Genomic DNA, 12,644 nt, shown 5'->3' on the forward strand with positions numbered 1-12,644 from the left:
TTGTACACAACGTGATTTGTGAGATAGCATTAGCACCAAACACGCTACCTGACACTACAGCGTTAGCTATTCGGGAGATCCACTGCTAACAGCGTCGTCTCCGGTACAACCAACACTCCACACCGGCAAACCCCTTTGGCCTGAATTAGCTAATCATGTGTTGGTCTCTTGGCAATTTGTTTAGACCATTTGCAAGAAATTATAGCTCATAATCATTCATGGTTAGACTTCTAGACGTATAGTTTGAAGTAATACATTGAGTTACTGATTGCACGGAGTTAAATAAGGTTAAACCAGTCTCGACAAAATCACACAAGTGTTGCTGCAAGCTAGCTAGCCATATTCCAAATAAAATCTCACCCTACCTCTCTTTCACCATGGACGGACAGCAACAAAACGCGAGGCCAGCGAGAACGGTTTGTGTAGAAGTAATATGGATGAAACTGGATGATGATAATGTGTCGTTCTGCAAGGTGCTAATTACTCTACACCGGGAATAATGAACCTGGGTCCATACGTGCTATCAGGGGCACTGCTACACAGGGTTGACAGGGGTACAGCTACAGTTGCTAACACCATAGCGCTGAGAAGACTTAGGCCTTGCAATTCCTAACTGTTCCCAGCAGGTGGTGCTAAAAATCAAAGTGTCTTCATTATACATCGTCGCGGATACATTGCAGAGGGTCAGTTTGAAGTTGAGTGGCCAGTAGCTTGATATTCCATGGGCCAAACCAGATGTCGGTACCACTCAAGGTGGCAAAGGTTACTTAAACATTTGGAAAAGATCCATGTCTGTAGATAACATTTTGGTATGATAACACCTCCTGAGTCACAGCTAGGCCTATATTAGTGTTAACAGCTGTTAAAGTGACCCTCCCCCATTGAAAAAATTGCATTTTAGATGCTGGTGTTAAGTTGTTTGCATTTTGAATATAGTTTGTTTAGTTAGTTTAGAACTAACCTACAATGTCAATTGTATTTCTCTGTAGACCCCACCGACGCAGACCATAGGTAAAGGCCAAATATATATACCGGTAACTGTTATGCGTGTTTGTGCATAATCATTTACTAAGGTAAGTAGTACTGGTTCTGTATTTCTGTTTAGGAAATCTAAAGTACTAACTTTACATTAAATAAACTGTTAATGTACATGTTGAGACATTAGTTAAGATACATTTTGATTTATGGTTTCTGATGAACTGAATGATTATGGCCACCAGTGAGCAAGTAACAGTCTACAACCAAAGTAACCAAAAATGGAATGCATTATGCATGCTAATATAAGGACAATCAGAACGTACCTAACCTAACACGCCACTCAGCTCCTAGTACGGACCATGGCTATATCATGCCTTGACTACTGCAACATCCTCCTCACAGGCCTTTCAGCTTGTGTGGTAAAACCGCTACAGATGGTCCAGAATGCTGCGGCCCGTCTGGTTTTCAATCAGCCAAAAAGGGCACGTTACCCCACTGTTCACTGAGCTCCACCGGCTTCCATTAGCTGCCAAATTCAAGTCACTAATGCTTGCATACAAAGTGATTGCTGGATCTGCCGTCTGGCGCTGCTGCCCCAACTCCCACGGCAATTGAGGCTTTTTTCATCTGTGGTCCCTGATGGTGGAACAATCTGCCAAGCTCCATCAGAACAGGGGTGTCCCCCCTACTACAGACTCTTCTACCACTTCACCTCCATACTTCTATTAGTACTAGGCAGTCCTATCCTCTAGTACTAATATTGACAAATACAGCGATAACATTATCTGTAGCCTTAGTTTTAAAATGCTTAACTGTTAATAGCTTAACTTTTATTATATTGCTGTAGTGTAGCTCTGTGGCCTAAATCTAGGATGCCATCAAGGAGTTTCTTCTGAAGCTTAATAGAGCAACCTGATCTGGGTTGGGCCATTTCTAGGCTTTTACCCCCGACATTGCACTGTGCCTATACTTCAGAGGGCACTGTTCCCACTTATTTTGGCCTACCATCAAATGCTTGACCTCTTTAGAAAGCTAGCTCAGACCCTGCAGTTTCTTAGGAAACAATCACAATAGCTGTGTGAAGTACTGGCACAGAGCTACAGAGGCTAGAATATTGTTTTTTCTTTCTGCCAGATAAGAAGCATCTCTGAACTGACCACATTTCAGCCCTCTAGGTCACTAGATATGACTTTAGAAACACAACTGAGCCCTAGCACCAGGTCTTGTGAAGCTGTGTGCAAAAGTAGATCAATAGCATGGAATATGAGTACTTTAGACTCTATAGCATTATGGTGCATACAATTGATTTAGAATGTCGGGGAGGTGTGTGTGTGTGTGTGTGTGTGTGGGTGCCGTATGATGGGAATTATTTTTATGACATTTTCTTGCCCCAGACTAGATGGAGGCTTCGCTCCATTTACATTGAAAGTGTATTCTCTCTTTCTTTCTTTGATCTATTCAATGCAGATGTAGGTGTGAAATGTCCCCACTGGCTGGGCACCTTTTGCTCCTACCATCTGTCCACAAGCTCCTTTGTTCTGTCTTTGGGTTAGACAAAGACCTTAGGGTTCACTTTAGCTGAATTATATGTTTGTGTTATTAACTGTAAATGTATTCATGTTTGGTATCATTTTTATAGTCTCAGTACAAGGAGTACAATGATTTAAGTGTAAGAATGTTTAGAACATCCTGTATAACATTTCTACCTAACGGCGGGAAGAGAAAGCCAATCACAGGACGTTGTACCTATGACGTCCTCTTGAACCACACCCTTGCAAATTGAGCATAAAAGGCCAGTCTCCTCCAGTAGTAGTTAGAATGGTAGTCGATGCTTCTGAGCTGAAGGCTGTATTCTCCCTTGACGCGCGTTATTGTAAAGTAAAGCCTGAATCTTGGATATCTGGAATTCTGCCGAAGTCTGCTGTGTTTTTGTCAAGTAATTATATCCACCCACAATTACTTTCACATAAAAGGCCACCCATCTCTTAACAGGATTTATGTATGATAAAAAAAAAAACGCCTAAAATGTATGCCCAATGTATTATGCATGGGCAGAAAACTCATGATGAGGGTGGGAAATGTCAAAACCTATGTTAGTTCACATCTTGAGGGTATATGCTTTCAGAAAATATATGGTTTAGGTGATTGAATCAGTTTTCCCTAAATGGCAGAGCCCAAAAGGTATTAGCCATGCACCTGATTTACCTACACTGTAAAAAGTTTCTGTAAATTTACACCCAGATTCCAACATTATTCACCTGTTTCCTTCAATAAACAGGACTTTCCAGTCATTAGTAAGACAAATGTGTAAAATCAGGCTCCAACACTGTTATTTACCACGCCGTAATGTTTATTCTGGAACACACGCATTTCCCCGCTATCTATTAACGCTACCTTCGAGCTGGTGATGGGAAGCTGTCTGCTGAGAGAAGACGATACGTTGGAATCATACCCAAACCCATCAACACAATAAGGTGAGTTTATCTGTCATCTTTGACCAGAAATACAACGTTTGAAAGCACACTGGTCATGTTTATACAAGTTGTAAAATACAACATCTCTGAATGTTACCCTGCTGAAACGGTTAGTAGCAGTGCTATTCAGCTAGCCAAAACCACGCCAAGCCCTTAAGCCATGCGTTATCGTTATCACTTGTTGATCAAATTTTATGTTTCTCCATTGCAATCTGAAGCCATCTAAAAGTATTGGTATGAGTAGGGTATCGTGTGAGTTTTTAAAAGTTTAACTCGCGTGATTTACCTGCTATAACACTGTTTGCTAGCTAAGTCTGCTTAGCATCATCAGTTTAATAAACCAGTGGCCAAATAAACAATATGGCACAAACGGATCAGTGTAGTGTGACTACTGCTTTCAGTGTTTACTTGTATGCATGGATTTCGCCCGTGCTGGTAATTACTAAAAGTTGTGTTAAGTCCTTCAGTTGACAGTTTAGAAAGCTAATGCTAGTTAGTAGCCTAGCTAGCTTTCCATAGCAGAGGTGGTTGCATGACACGGTATGGTATTCCTCCTGAGTTCATTTGAGCTAGCTGCATGCAACAGGAAGATGTTTACATGTCATATATGTGGGCATCAGTCCACTGCGTCTATTTATGTGAGCCATACCTAAATTCATGACAATATACCCAATATAGACCTTCCATGCTGTGTTCCAGATTGCCAAATTAAAGAGACATGCAGGTCTTGAATTTCCCCTGGGGATCAATAAAGTATCTATCTATCTATCTATCTATCTATCTATCTAGGTCTTTAGACACACATATATAGAAACCATAAACAATGTGGTTTTGATAAGACAGACAATTTCAAAAGCAAGCACCCTCACTTTGCACACACATACACACATTCCTCACACAAACATCTTATCACACCCACCTCATCACTTTTAATCATTCAACGGCAGACACACATACACACACACACACACACACCTTTCATACTCACCTTGCAGACAACTCACATTCACTCACTCCTTACACACACACACACACACACACACACACACATCATGAAGAGTTGTTCAGTGCCTTTCTTTTCTTTTGCTAAGGGATGTGCGACTGTAGCTGATGTTGAGTCTTCTAAGCCTACCTGTGACCTTCCATGATATTACTAGGTATGTTTGTTTTCATTCACTAGAGTAATAATGATCAACATATACATATTTAAATCAACTTTTGAACATTAAATGTTTTTTTTTTTTTCTGTATTGAATTTTGTTTGGACAAAATCCTAAAAGGAATCTAATCATAGTTGACATGTGGATCTATATCTTAAATTGAATATGAAAATTCTTTTTTTCAGGTGAACGACAAGGTAATCATCAAAAGTGGATGGTCAGCATTGAATCCTTAATCGTTTGTGAAGGGTCCAACCTCGCCACATTTCTAACAGGGATTGCGACATGTTTCTCCACCTTCTATATTCTGAATCTGCAATATCAGGAGGAGGCAGCGTGCACCCTTGAATTCTTTCAGAGGTAAGTTCATGTCACACTTTCGAACCAGAGTTTGTTTTATGTGTGGTATGTATTGGGGGGGTTGTGTAGTAGTCTACTATGTAGTTATAAGCACTACTATGCAGGATTACACCCTCTGAAGAGAGCAATCATGCATAGTACTGCTGTAATAACCACATAACACTATACTTCTACTTTATACAACTGATTAAATCAAATATAAATGCAGTTACAGTAAGTAATAAATGTCAGTTAATTTCATTGTGAGAAAGTGTGTTAACGTTACAAATTCACATCCGATTCATTCACTTTGGCACAATTTTCCTCTACATGAATCCTAGTGTACCCTATCAGTTTTTGTAACTCTCTCTCTCTCTCTCTCTCTCTCTCTCTCTCACAGAAAAAGGCCCAGAAGAAGCCTAAGAACAATCACTAATAAGTAAAGTGAATGTTACTTGATTTCTCATGAATGTTACTTGATTCCCTCCCTGATTATCATTTATACTCATCTCTTACTTCTGGACATAATCTGTCAGTTTATTCATTCTCACATGTACACAAGGCCAATGCGATGCAATGATATTGATAATTGATAAATATCTGTGATGATTATTCTGTATCTTATTTGATTTTGAAATAGTACTACTTTAGATAACATGTCTACATTTTACATACATATGTGATACACAAGCCTAATGCGATGTTTTTATTTTCCATGATAATTCTTTTGTACCTTATTTCCGATTTTTTTGAAATACAACTAGATCAATGTCTACATTTTACATTCATAATTGATACACGAGCCTAATCGATGATGTTTTTTGTTTTTCATGATAATTCTTCTGTACCTTATTCCTTGTTTTTTGAAATACGATTTTCAAAATACTACTAGATAGCGTGTCTACATTTTAAACGGGCCTAATGCAATGTATTTGTTTTCCATTGTAATTCCTCTGTATCCTATTACCTGTTCTTTGAAATCCGATTTTCAAAATACTACTATGTATCTACATTTTACATTCATACATGATACACGAGCCTAATCGCGATGTTTTTTTTTTTCCATGATAATTCTTCTGTGTCTTATTCCCTGATCCTGAAATACGATTATAGTCAGTCTACATGTTCCTGAATTACTATTTACTATTATCTTGCTTCATGTCCCTTCATCTTTCAAAGATTATAAAGATTACTTTACTGTTAGACTGTCAAGTAAGTGCTGTGAAATAAAATATCTGTTAAACTACAAATAAGTAACTGATGTGAAAAAATGGATTTTTATCTTTAAAATGTTGATTTGAGAGTGGATGAACTCAATATATGGAACTTGTTTCCTGTAATTGTAAAAAATTAAAGACCTGTTGTGTAACTAACGTGAAGATCACATTTTTTTCTTGTTACCCAACATGAAAATGATGTTATATACTTAACAGGAATTTAATGTTATGGTAGTCTGCCGTTAAACAACGGGAAGCTCCTGGAAGTCCTGCCAGTTGTTTCCTGTTAATTTACAGGAAATGAATGTTGTTATTTTACATTAACTTAATGTTAAACCAGGGCACCGTTAAATAACAGGAACTTCCTGGAAACTCTGCTGCCAGTTGATTCCTGTTTTTTTACGGGAAATTTTCTTACAGTGTATACCCAATGTATTATGCACGGGCAGCAAAGTCATGAGGAGAGTGGGAAATGTCAAAACCCATGTTCGTTCACATGCATCTTCAGGGTGTATGCTTTCAGACATTATATGATTTGGGTGGTATAATTAGGTTTTGGGTGGTGTAATTAGTTTTCCCTTATACAGCCCAAAATGTATACACTTGATTTACTAATACCCATATGTTTTATTCATAGCACATCTCAAGACCTTTCTGTTTAATGATCACTTCTCCTCCACACCCAACACATAGTTCCTACAGATAACTTGTCTTTGTTGTATTGTTTTGTTTGTTTGTTATTGTATTTCCCTGCCTTTGTCTCTGTTGTATTGTTTGTTTGTTTGTTATTGTGTTTCCCTGCCTTCCTACTATGTAAAGCGACCTTGGGTTTGAGAAAGGCGCTATATAAAATAAACTTATTATTATTATTATTATTATTATTATTTTATGAATGGGCAGTAAAGAGGAGGATGGAACATGTGAAAACCCATGTTTGATATCATCCTGAGGTTTATGCTTTCAGAATATGGTTTGGTGGTTGAATTAGTTTTCTCTTAAAGGCACAGACCCGAAGGTATCAGCCAAATACCCGATTTACTCATACCTTATGTATTATGAAGGGGCAGCAAAGTAAATGGGAAAATGAGAAATGAATGTTAGATCACATCATGAGGGTATAAGCTTTCAGAAAATATATGGTTTATATGGTTGAATCAGTTTTCCCTTCATGGTACAGCCCAAAAAGGTATCCATCATATACTCTATTTACCAATACCCAATTAATCCTTATCTAAATGTCTTTGAACTCCTCTCACAAGGCAGAAATTAAAATTCAATATCAGCAGCATTATGAGATTGTTATCATTAGTCTATCGGAAAATCCTGACAGGGCAAACCCGACGTGACGCCAAAACGAGACAAAAACAACCCCATAAATGATGTCTTTTTAAATCAAATAGTTCACCACACACAACACTGAACTTGAATCAAACATTCTTTATTGTACAGCTGATCAACCCGTCTGGTTTGACTTTCAGTGAAACCCGTTGCTGTTGACAGCGGTCTGTTACACATAGCAAAGGACCTCCGAACGTCGCCGTTTGCACCGATAGCCTGAGCTCTGGGCTACCTCTGCTGAATTCATTCTTTTCATTAGCCTAGGCTATGTAAAGTAAAGAGTGCCCAGGGGTCAAGATTGTGAAATAGACGCGCCGCCATCTTTGGGACTGTTAAACACATAAGGGAGCTAAACTCATTTCAGAACAATAGTTTATACACCGTTACAAACCCCTAGTCTCTATTGGTCTCTGTTGACAAATAGTTTAATTTTCACAGTTTTGTTTGGAAGGCTATCACATCACATCATGCATCTGAGGGCTGACAGAATGGAAGGAACATTAGCCTACAAAATAAAGTAGTATTAGGAAGCCCACATCACTGGTTTGCGTATGAATACTGCCATGCCTTGTCACTGATTAAGTAATGCATTGTTCCCAAAAGCAGGATGATGTTTTAAAAGGTACAAAGTCCAAAAGTCATCAGGGCTTTTTAAGTTACCGAGGCAAGTCAAAGTGGACAAGGATAAAGAGATGAAGATCAGTTCCTTTGAGCTTTCTGAGGAATAACTTTGTGTCATAGTTAAAATATGTCAACAAGTCAACAATCAAAGGAATTATGACAAATGGAGCATAGCGTTATTTCAGGCAGGCCACGGAGTCACACCCAGCACTTGGCTAACTGCTCAGCTGACCCAGCTGATTGATCAGCTGATCACTCGCTCTTATATTGGTGGACATCATTCAGAGCGCCCTTTTTGAGCTGCTGTAGCCTGCCTACTCTTGCCGCTAGTGTTGACATTGATGTCTGGTCTGTTCTGTACCCTATGGGGGTTTATCTTGCTGCTCTCTCTGCCTTAGGCTTTCCACTTGAATTTCCCCTGGGGATCAATAAAGTATATCTATCTATCTATCTATCTATCTATCTATCTATCTATCTATGTTTGCACGTGGAAGGGCAGGGGGCTCCCAGAACAGAGCCATACCGCCAAATGAAACATTATGCATTACCAATAACCTTCTTGACAAAGTGATCCTGACTGAAATCAGTTTCTTGGACATCTCTGAGGCATGTCTTTGTGCATGTGGGTGTACTGTAAAAGAATAATTTAGTATTTAGTATAATTTAGTCCAAGTATTTGATTATTAGACATCTCTCTTGTCAAGCTATCTCTTTCCAGATGGTTTTGTTCAGCTTAAATGTCTTTGAAATTTAGAACAAGGATGACAGAGGTAACAGAAGAAGTCATGCAGGAAGGAACATTAAAAAATAAATTGTTAGGAAGCCCGCATTGCTGATTTCCGTGTGAATCCTGTTTTGTTCTGGTGAAATCAGTGATATATGGAAAGTCAATCTACCAGCTAGTATGAGTATGTGGAATGTAAAGCATCTGAACCATCTCTTTCCAGAGCAAAACCTCTCCATCAGTATGGAGCATTGCATTCATGACATCCTGTGGTAGTACCAGGTAAATAAATCTTCCCTCCACATCACCATCATCTACATGAGACAGGCTACAAGTCATTTGAACAGGCTTTATTGTAGCATTACAAACATACCTGTCAGCAAGAAAAAAACAAAAAAAACAATCAGCAAAGAAGTCAACACAAGTTCTGGTGTACCGCAATTTACGCTTGTCAATTTGTCTCCATCTCCTATTCCATGCCCTACTCTTGCAACTTTTGTGTAAATGAATGTGTGCATTTGCTTGTGTGTATATGTGTGCTTCTCTGTGTGTGTGTTTTCCCTTGTGAGTGTGTGTGTTTGTGGGTGTGTGTTTGGGTGTGTTTATGTGTGTGTGTGGGTGTGTTTGTGCATGCGTGCTTGTACGTGTTTGTGTTTATGTGTATGTGAGTCTGTGCGTGCGTGCCTGTGTGTGTGCATGTGCGTGCATGCGTACATATGCCTGCATGTCTACTGTGTGTGTGTGTGTGTGTCTATGTGTGTGTATTTATGCGTGTGTGATTGTGAGTGTTTGCGTACCTGTGTATGTGTGTGTGTGTGTGTGCCTGCAAGTGTTTGCATGTATCTTTACGTGTGTGTTTGCATTTGTTCATGAGTGCATGTGTGTGTGCATGCGTAGTGTACAGTCACTAAATGTTCACATATATTCATTTTTTGTATGGTCCCCCATGAACGTAATTCCACGAAACTTGCCATGCATTCAGAGGGTGTCATACCTAGGCCTTATGGTTCTCGAGATATTCACAGAAAACCGTATCTAAGGAGCCCGGTGCGGCAGGTGGGTGACGGATCAAAACGAAAAACAATGGTTCCATGTCATACTTGTGGGGCTACATGCCCACCAAGTTTCATGAGCCCTGGTCTTTCAGTGTCCCGAGAATCGTTCACACAAAAGTACTAAAGTAATGGATGTTTTTAAATGTTATTTTATAATTGTTATGTATTGACTGGTGCTGAGAGAGTGATAAGGCACACTGTATTTCATTGCTGTGGTTCTTTGTACTAAATATGCATATGACAATAAACCTGAACTGAAATAAACTGAACTGAAGAAAAAAATAAAATAAAATCCGGAAGAAAAACTCATAATTACCTCTTTAAATTGTGTTTGACTTTGGTTATCATAGAAGGACATGTAGACATACTCAAATATAAGACAAAAAAACAAATATGTCCAATTTAAGTTCATCTGTCAATTAGAGACAGAGGCCAAGACTTAAACAGTGACATGATAGCAATATAACATGCAGTCAAAGCAAGTTTAGTGCTTTAGTTGATTCTGCATGCACAGGCATTGTGCTCATGCATGTTGGAGCGCTTTCAAATCAAGAAAGTAAATGAAAGGAGACAAAAAGAAATCTTCATGTCAGCATGATATGAAGATTATTATACAACATGATCATGTTTTAAAAGGATCAAAGTCCAAAACATACTATAAAAGTCATCAGGGCTCTTTAAGTTACTGAGGCAAGTCAAAGTGGACAAAGAAAAGAGATGAAGATAAATCAGTTCCTTTGAGCTTTCTGAGGAATAACTCTGTACACTGCATAAGTATAAAAGTCATAGTTGTCATAGTAAGATGTCATGTCAACAAGTCAACAATCAAAGATATAACGATAAATCAGTTTCTTGGACTTCTCTGAGGAATGTCTTAGTGCATGTGGGTGTAGAAAGAAAATAATGATGTCCAAGTATTTGATTATCAGACATTTCTCTTGTCAAGCCATCTCTTTCCAGAGCAATGAATCTCCATCATTATGAACCATTGCATTTATGACATCCTGTGATAGTGGTACCAAGTAAATATATCTTCCCTCTGCATCACAGATGTGGGATGTGGAATGTGGGATGCTTCTGAAAGATGACAGAGGAAACAGAAGAACTAGGAACATAGAAAAGAAATGTTTAGGAAGCCCACATTACTGTTTGGTCAAATCAAAGTGAATTCATCATGATTCCCATGACGGTCATATATATATATATTTGCAGTATAATGCCTTGTCATATAAAGCATTGACTATTCTTCTTATCCGAACCACTTTTACGAACCACAATTATGTTGAATAATTCTAGTTGATAGCCACAGACATTCGTTGTGGGAAATGAGCTTTTGGAGTGCATGTGGAAATCACAGGATTTCTTATTTGCTTAATCAAACCTACCCCCACATCTGGTCACAGGGCAAAGGTTAAAAAACATGAACATATGCAAATTTGCCTGACCTCACAGGCCAGGGGCCTCATTTACTAGATCACCTGTAGACCTCAGATTACTTGCAGTACCCCGGCATTACCACAAGGAAATGGTCGTACGTCAAATTTGAACCTGACGTGGAGATAAGCACTTTTCCACGTCAAAGACGGCTTTTATAAATCTGAGCGTTGGCATGGATTTGAGCGTACGCACGGTCTAAGATCAAATCTGTGCGTAAGAACGCTTTATAAATGAGGCCCCTGTCCTCCCCTTCCCACTACCCCAACCCCCCCACCCCCCCGCCCCCAACATACCACACCTGGTCGAGAGGCAAAGGTTGCAAAACATGAACATGCAAATTTGGTGGACCTCACACGCCAGTCCTCCCCTCCGCAGACAACACAGAGACGGAGATTAGTGACTACTTCAGTATTTCTGCAGAACTACTAATTATGGCTAGAAGCCCATCATTTGTCATTGTGGTATTTCCCCTCTCCACACAGCTCCAATAACATTGAGGCCTTTAGGAGCCCCTTTCTGATAGACCAAACAGTCATTCATGAGACAGGCCACAAGTCATTTGATCAGTATTTTTGTCAAAATATGCTTGTAGACTTTATTTTGTAGACAATTATGTTGGATAATTGTAGTTGATAGCCACAGACATAAATTCACGTTTGGAGGGTATGGGGAAATCACATGATTTCTTATTTGCTTCATCAAACGTGGGACTAAAATATAACATTTCTTTTTTTATTTATATTTATGTGCATATATTGGATCTTCCATATAAATGCCACAAATCCAGCTGGAGGGATGTATTGAAACATCTCTGATGTACAGAGAAACATATCTGTTAGATAGAGGCCTGTCATTATACTACTGAGAAAAGAATAATGTCTTCCCCTGGGGATCAATAAAGTATATCTATCTATCTATCTATCTATGTTTGCACGTGGAAGGGCAGGGGGCTCCCAGAACAGAGCCATACCGCCAAATGAAACATTATGCATTACCAATAACCTTTTTGACAAAGTGATCCTGACTGAAATCAGTTTCTTGGACATCTCTGAGGCATGTCTTTGTGCATGTGGGTGTACTGTAAAAGAATAATGTCCAAGTATTTGATTATTAGACATCTCTCTTGTCAAGCCATCTCTTTCCAGATTGTTTTGTTCAGCTTAAATGTCTTTGAAATTTAGAACAAGGATGAGAGGTAACAGAAGAAATCATGCAGGAAGGAACATTACAAAATAAATTATTAGGAAGCCCACATTGGTGATTTTTTTCAGAAAAAAATCCTGTTTTGTTCTGGTGAAATC

At 38.9% G+C, this 12,644-nt stretch overlaps 1 protein-coding gene and 1 long non-coding RNA gene across 2 annotated transcripts in view; one reads left to right on the plus strand and one right to left on the minus strand.

Annotated features, from left to right (window-relative positions):
* The window catches only part of yeats2 (YEATS domain containing 2), a 48,914-nt gene extending 48,349 nt beyond the window's left edge, over positions 1 to 565 (minus strand). The window contains exon 1 of the mRNA XM_048247226.1: positions 366 to 565. The gene's annotated coding sequence lies outside the window, so the exon portion shown is untranslated. The remainder of the gene's footprint in view (positions 1 to 365) is intronic.
* Positions 566 to 4,597: 4,032 nt separating this feature from the next.
* On the plus strand, positions 4,598 to 5,692 carry LOC125297636. Its single transcript, XR_007194077.1, has 3 exons — positions 4,598 to 4,609; positions 4,798 to 4,972; positions 5,352 to 5,692. It is a non-coding gene; the product is annotated as an uncharacterized LOC125297636 (long non-coding RNA).
* Positions 5,693 to 12,644: the final 6,952 nt, after the last annotated feature.

Source organism: Alosa alosa, chromosome 1, assembly GCF_017589495.1.
Source record: "Alosa alosa isolate M-15738 ecotype Scorff River chromosome 1, AALO_Geno_1.1, whole genome shotgun sequence".
Taxonomy (NCBI): Eukaryota; Metazoa; Chordata; class Actinopteri; order Clupeiformes; family Clupeidae; genus Alosa; species Alosa alosa.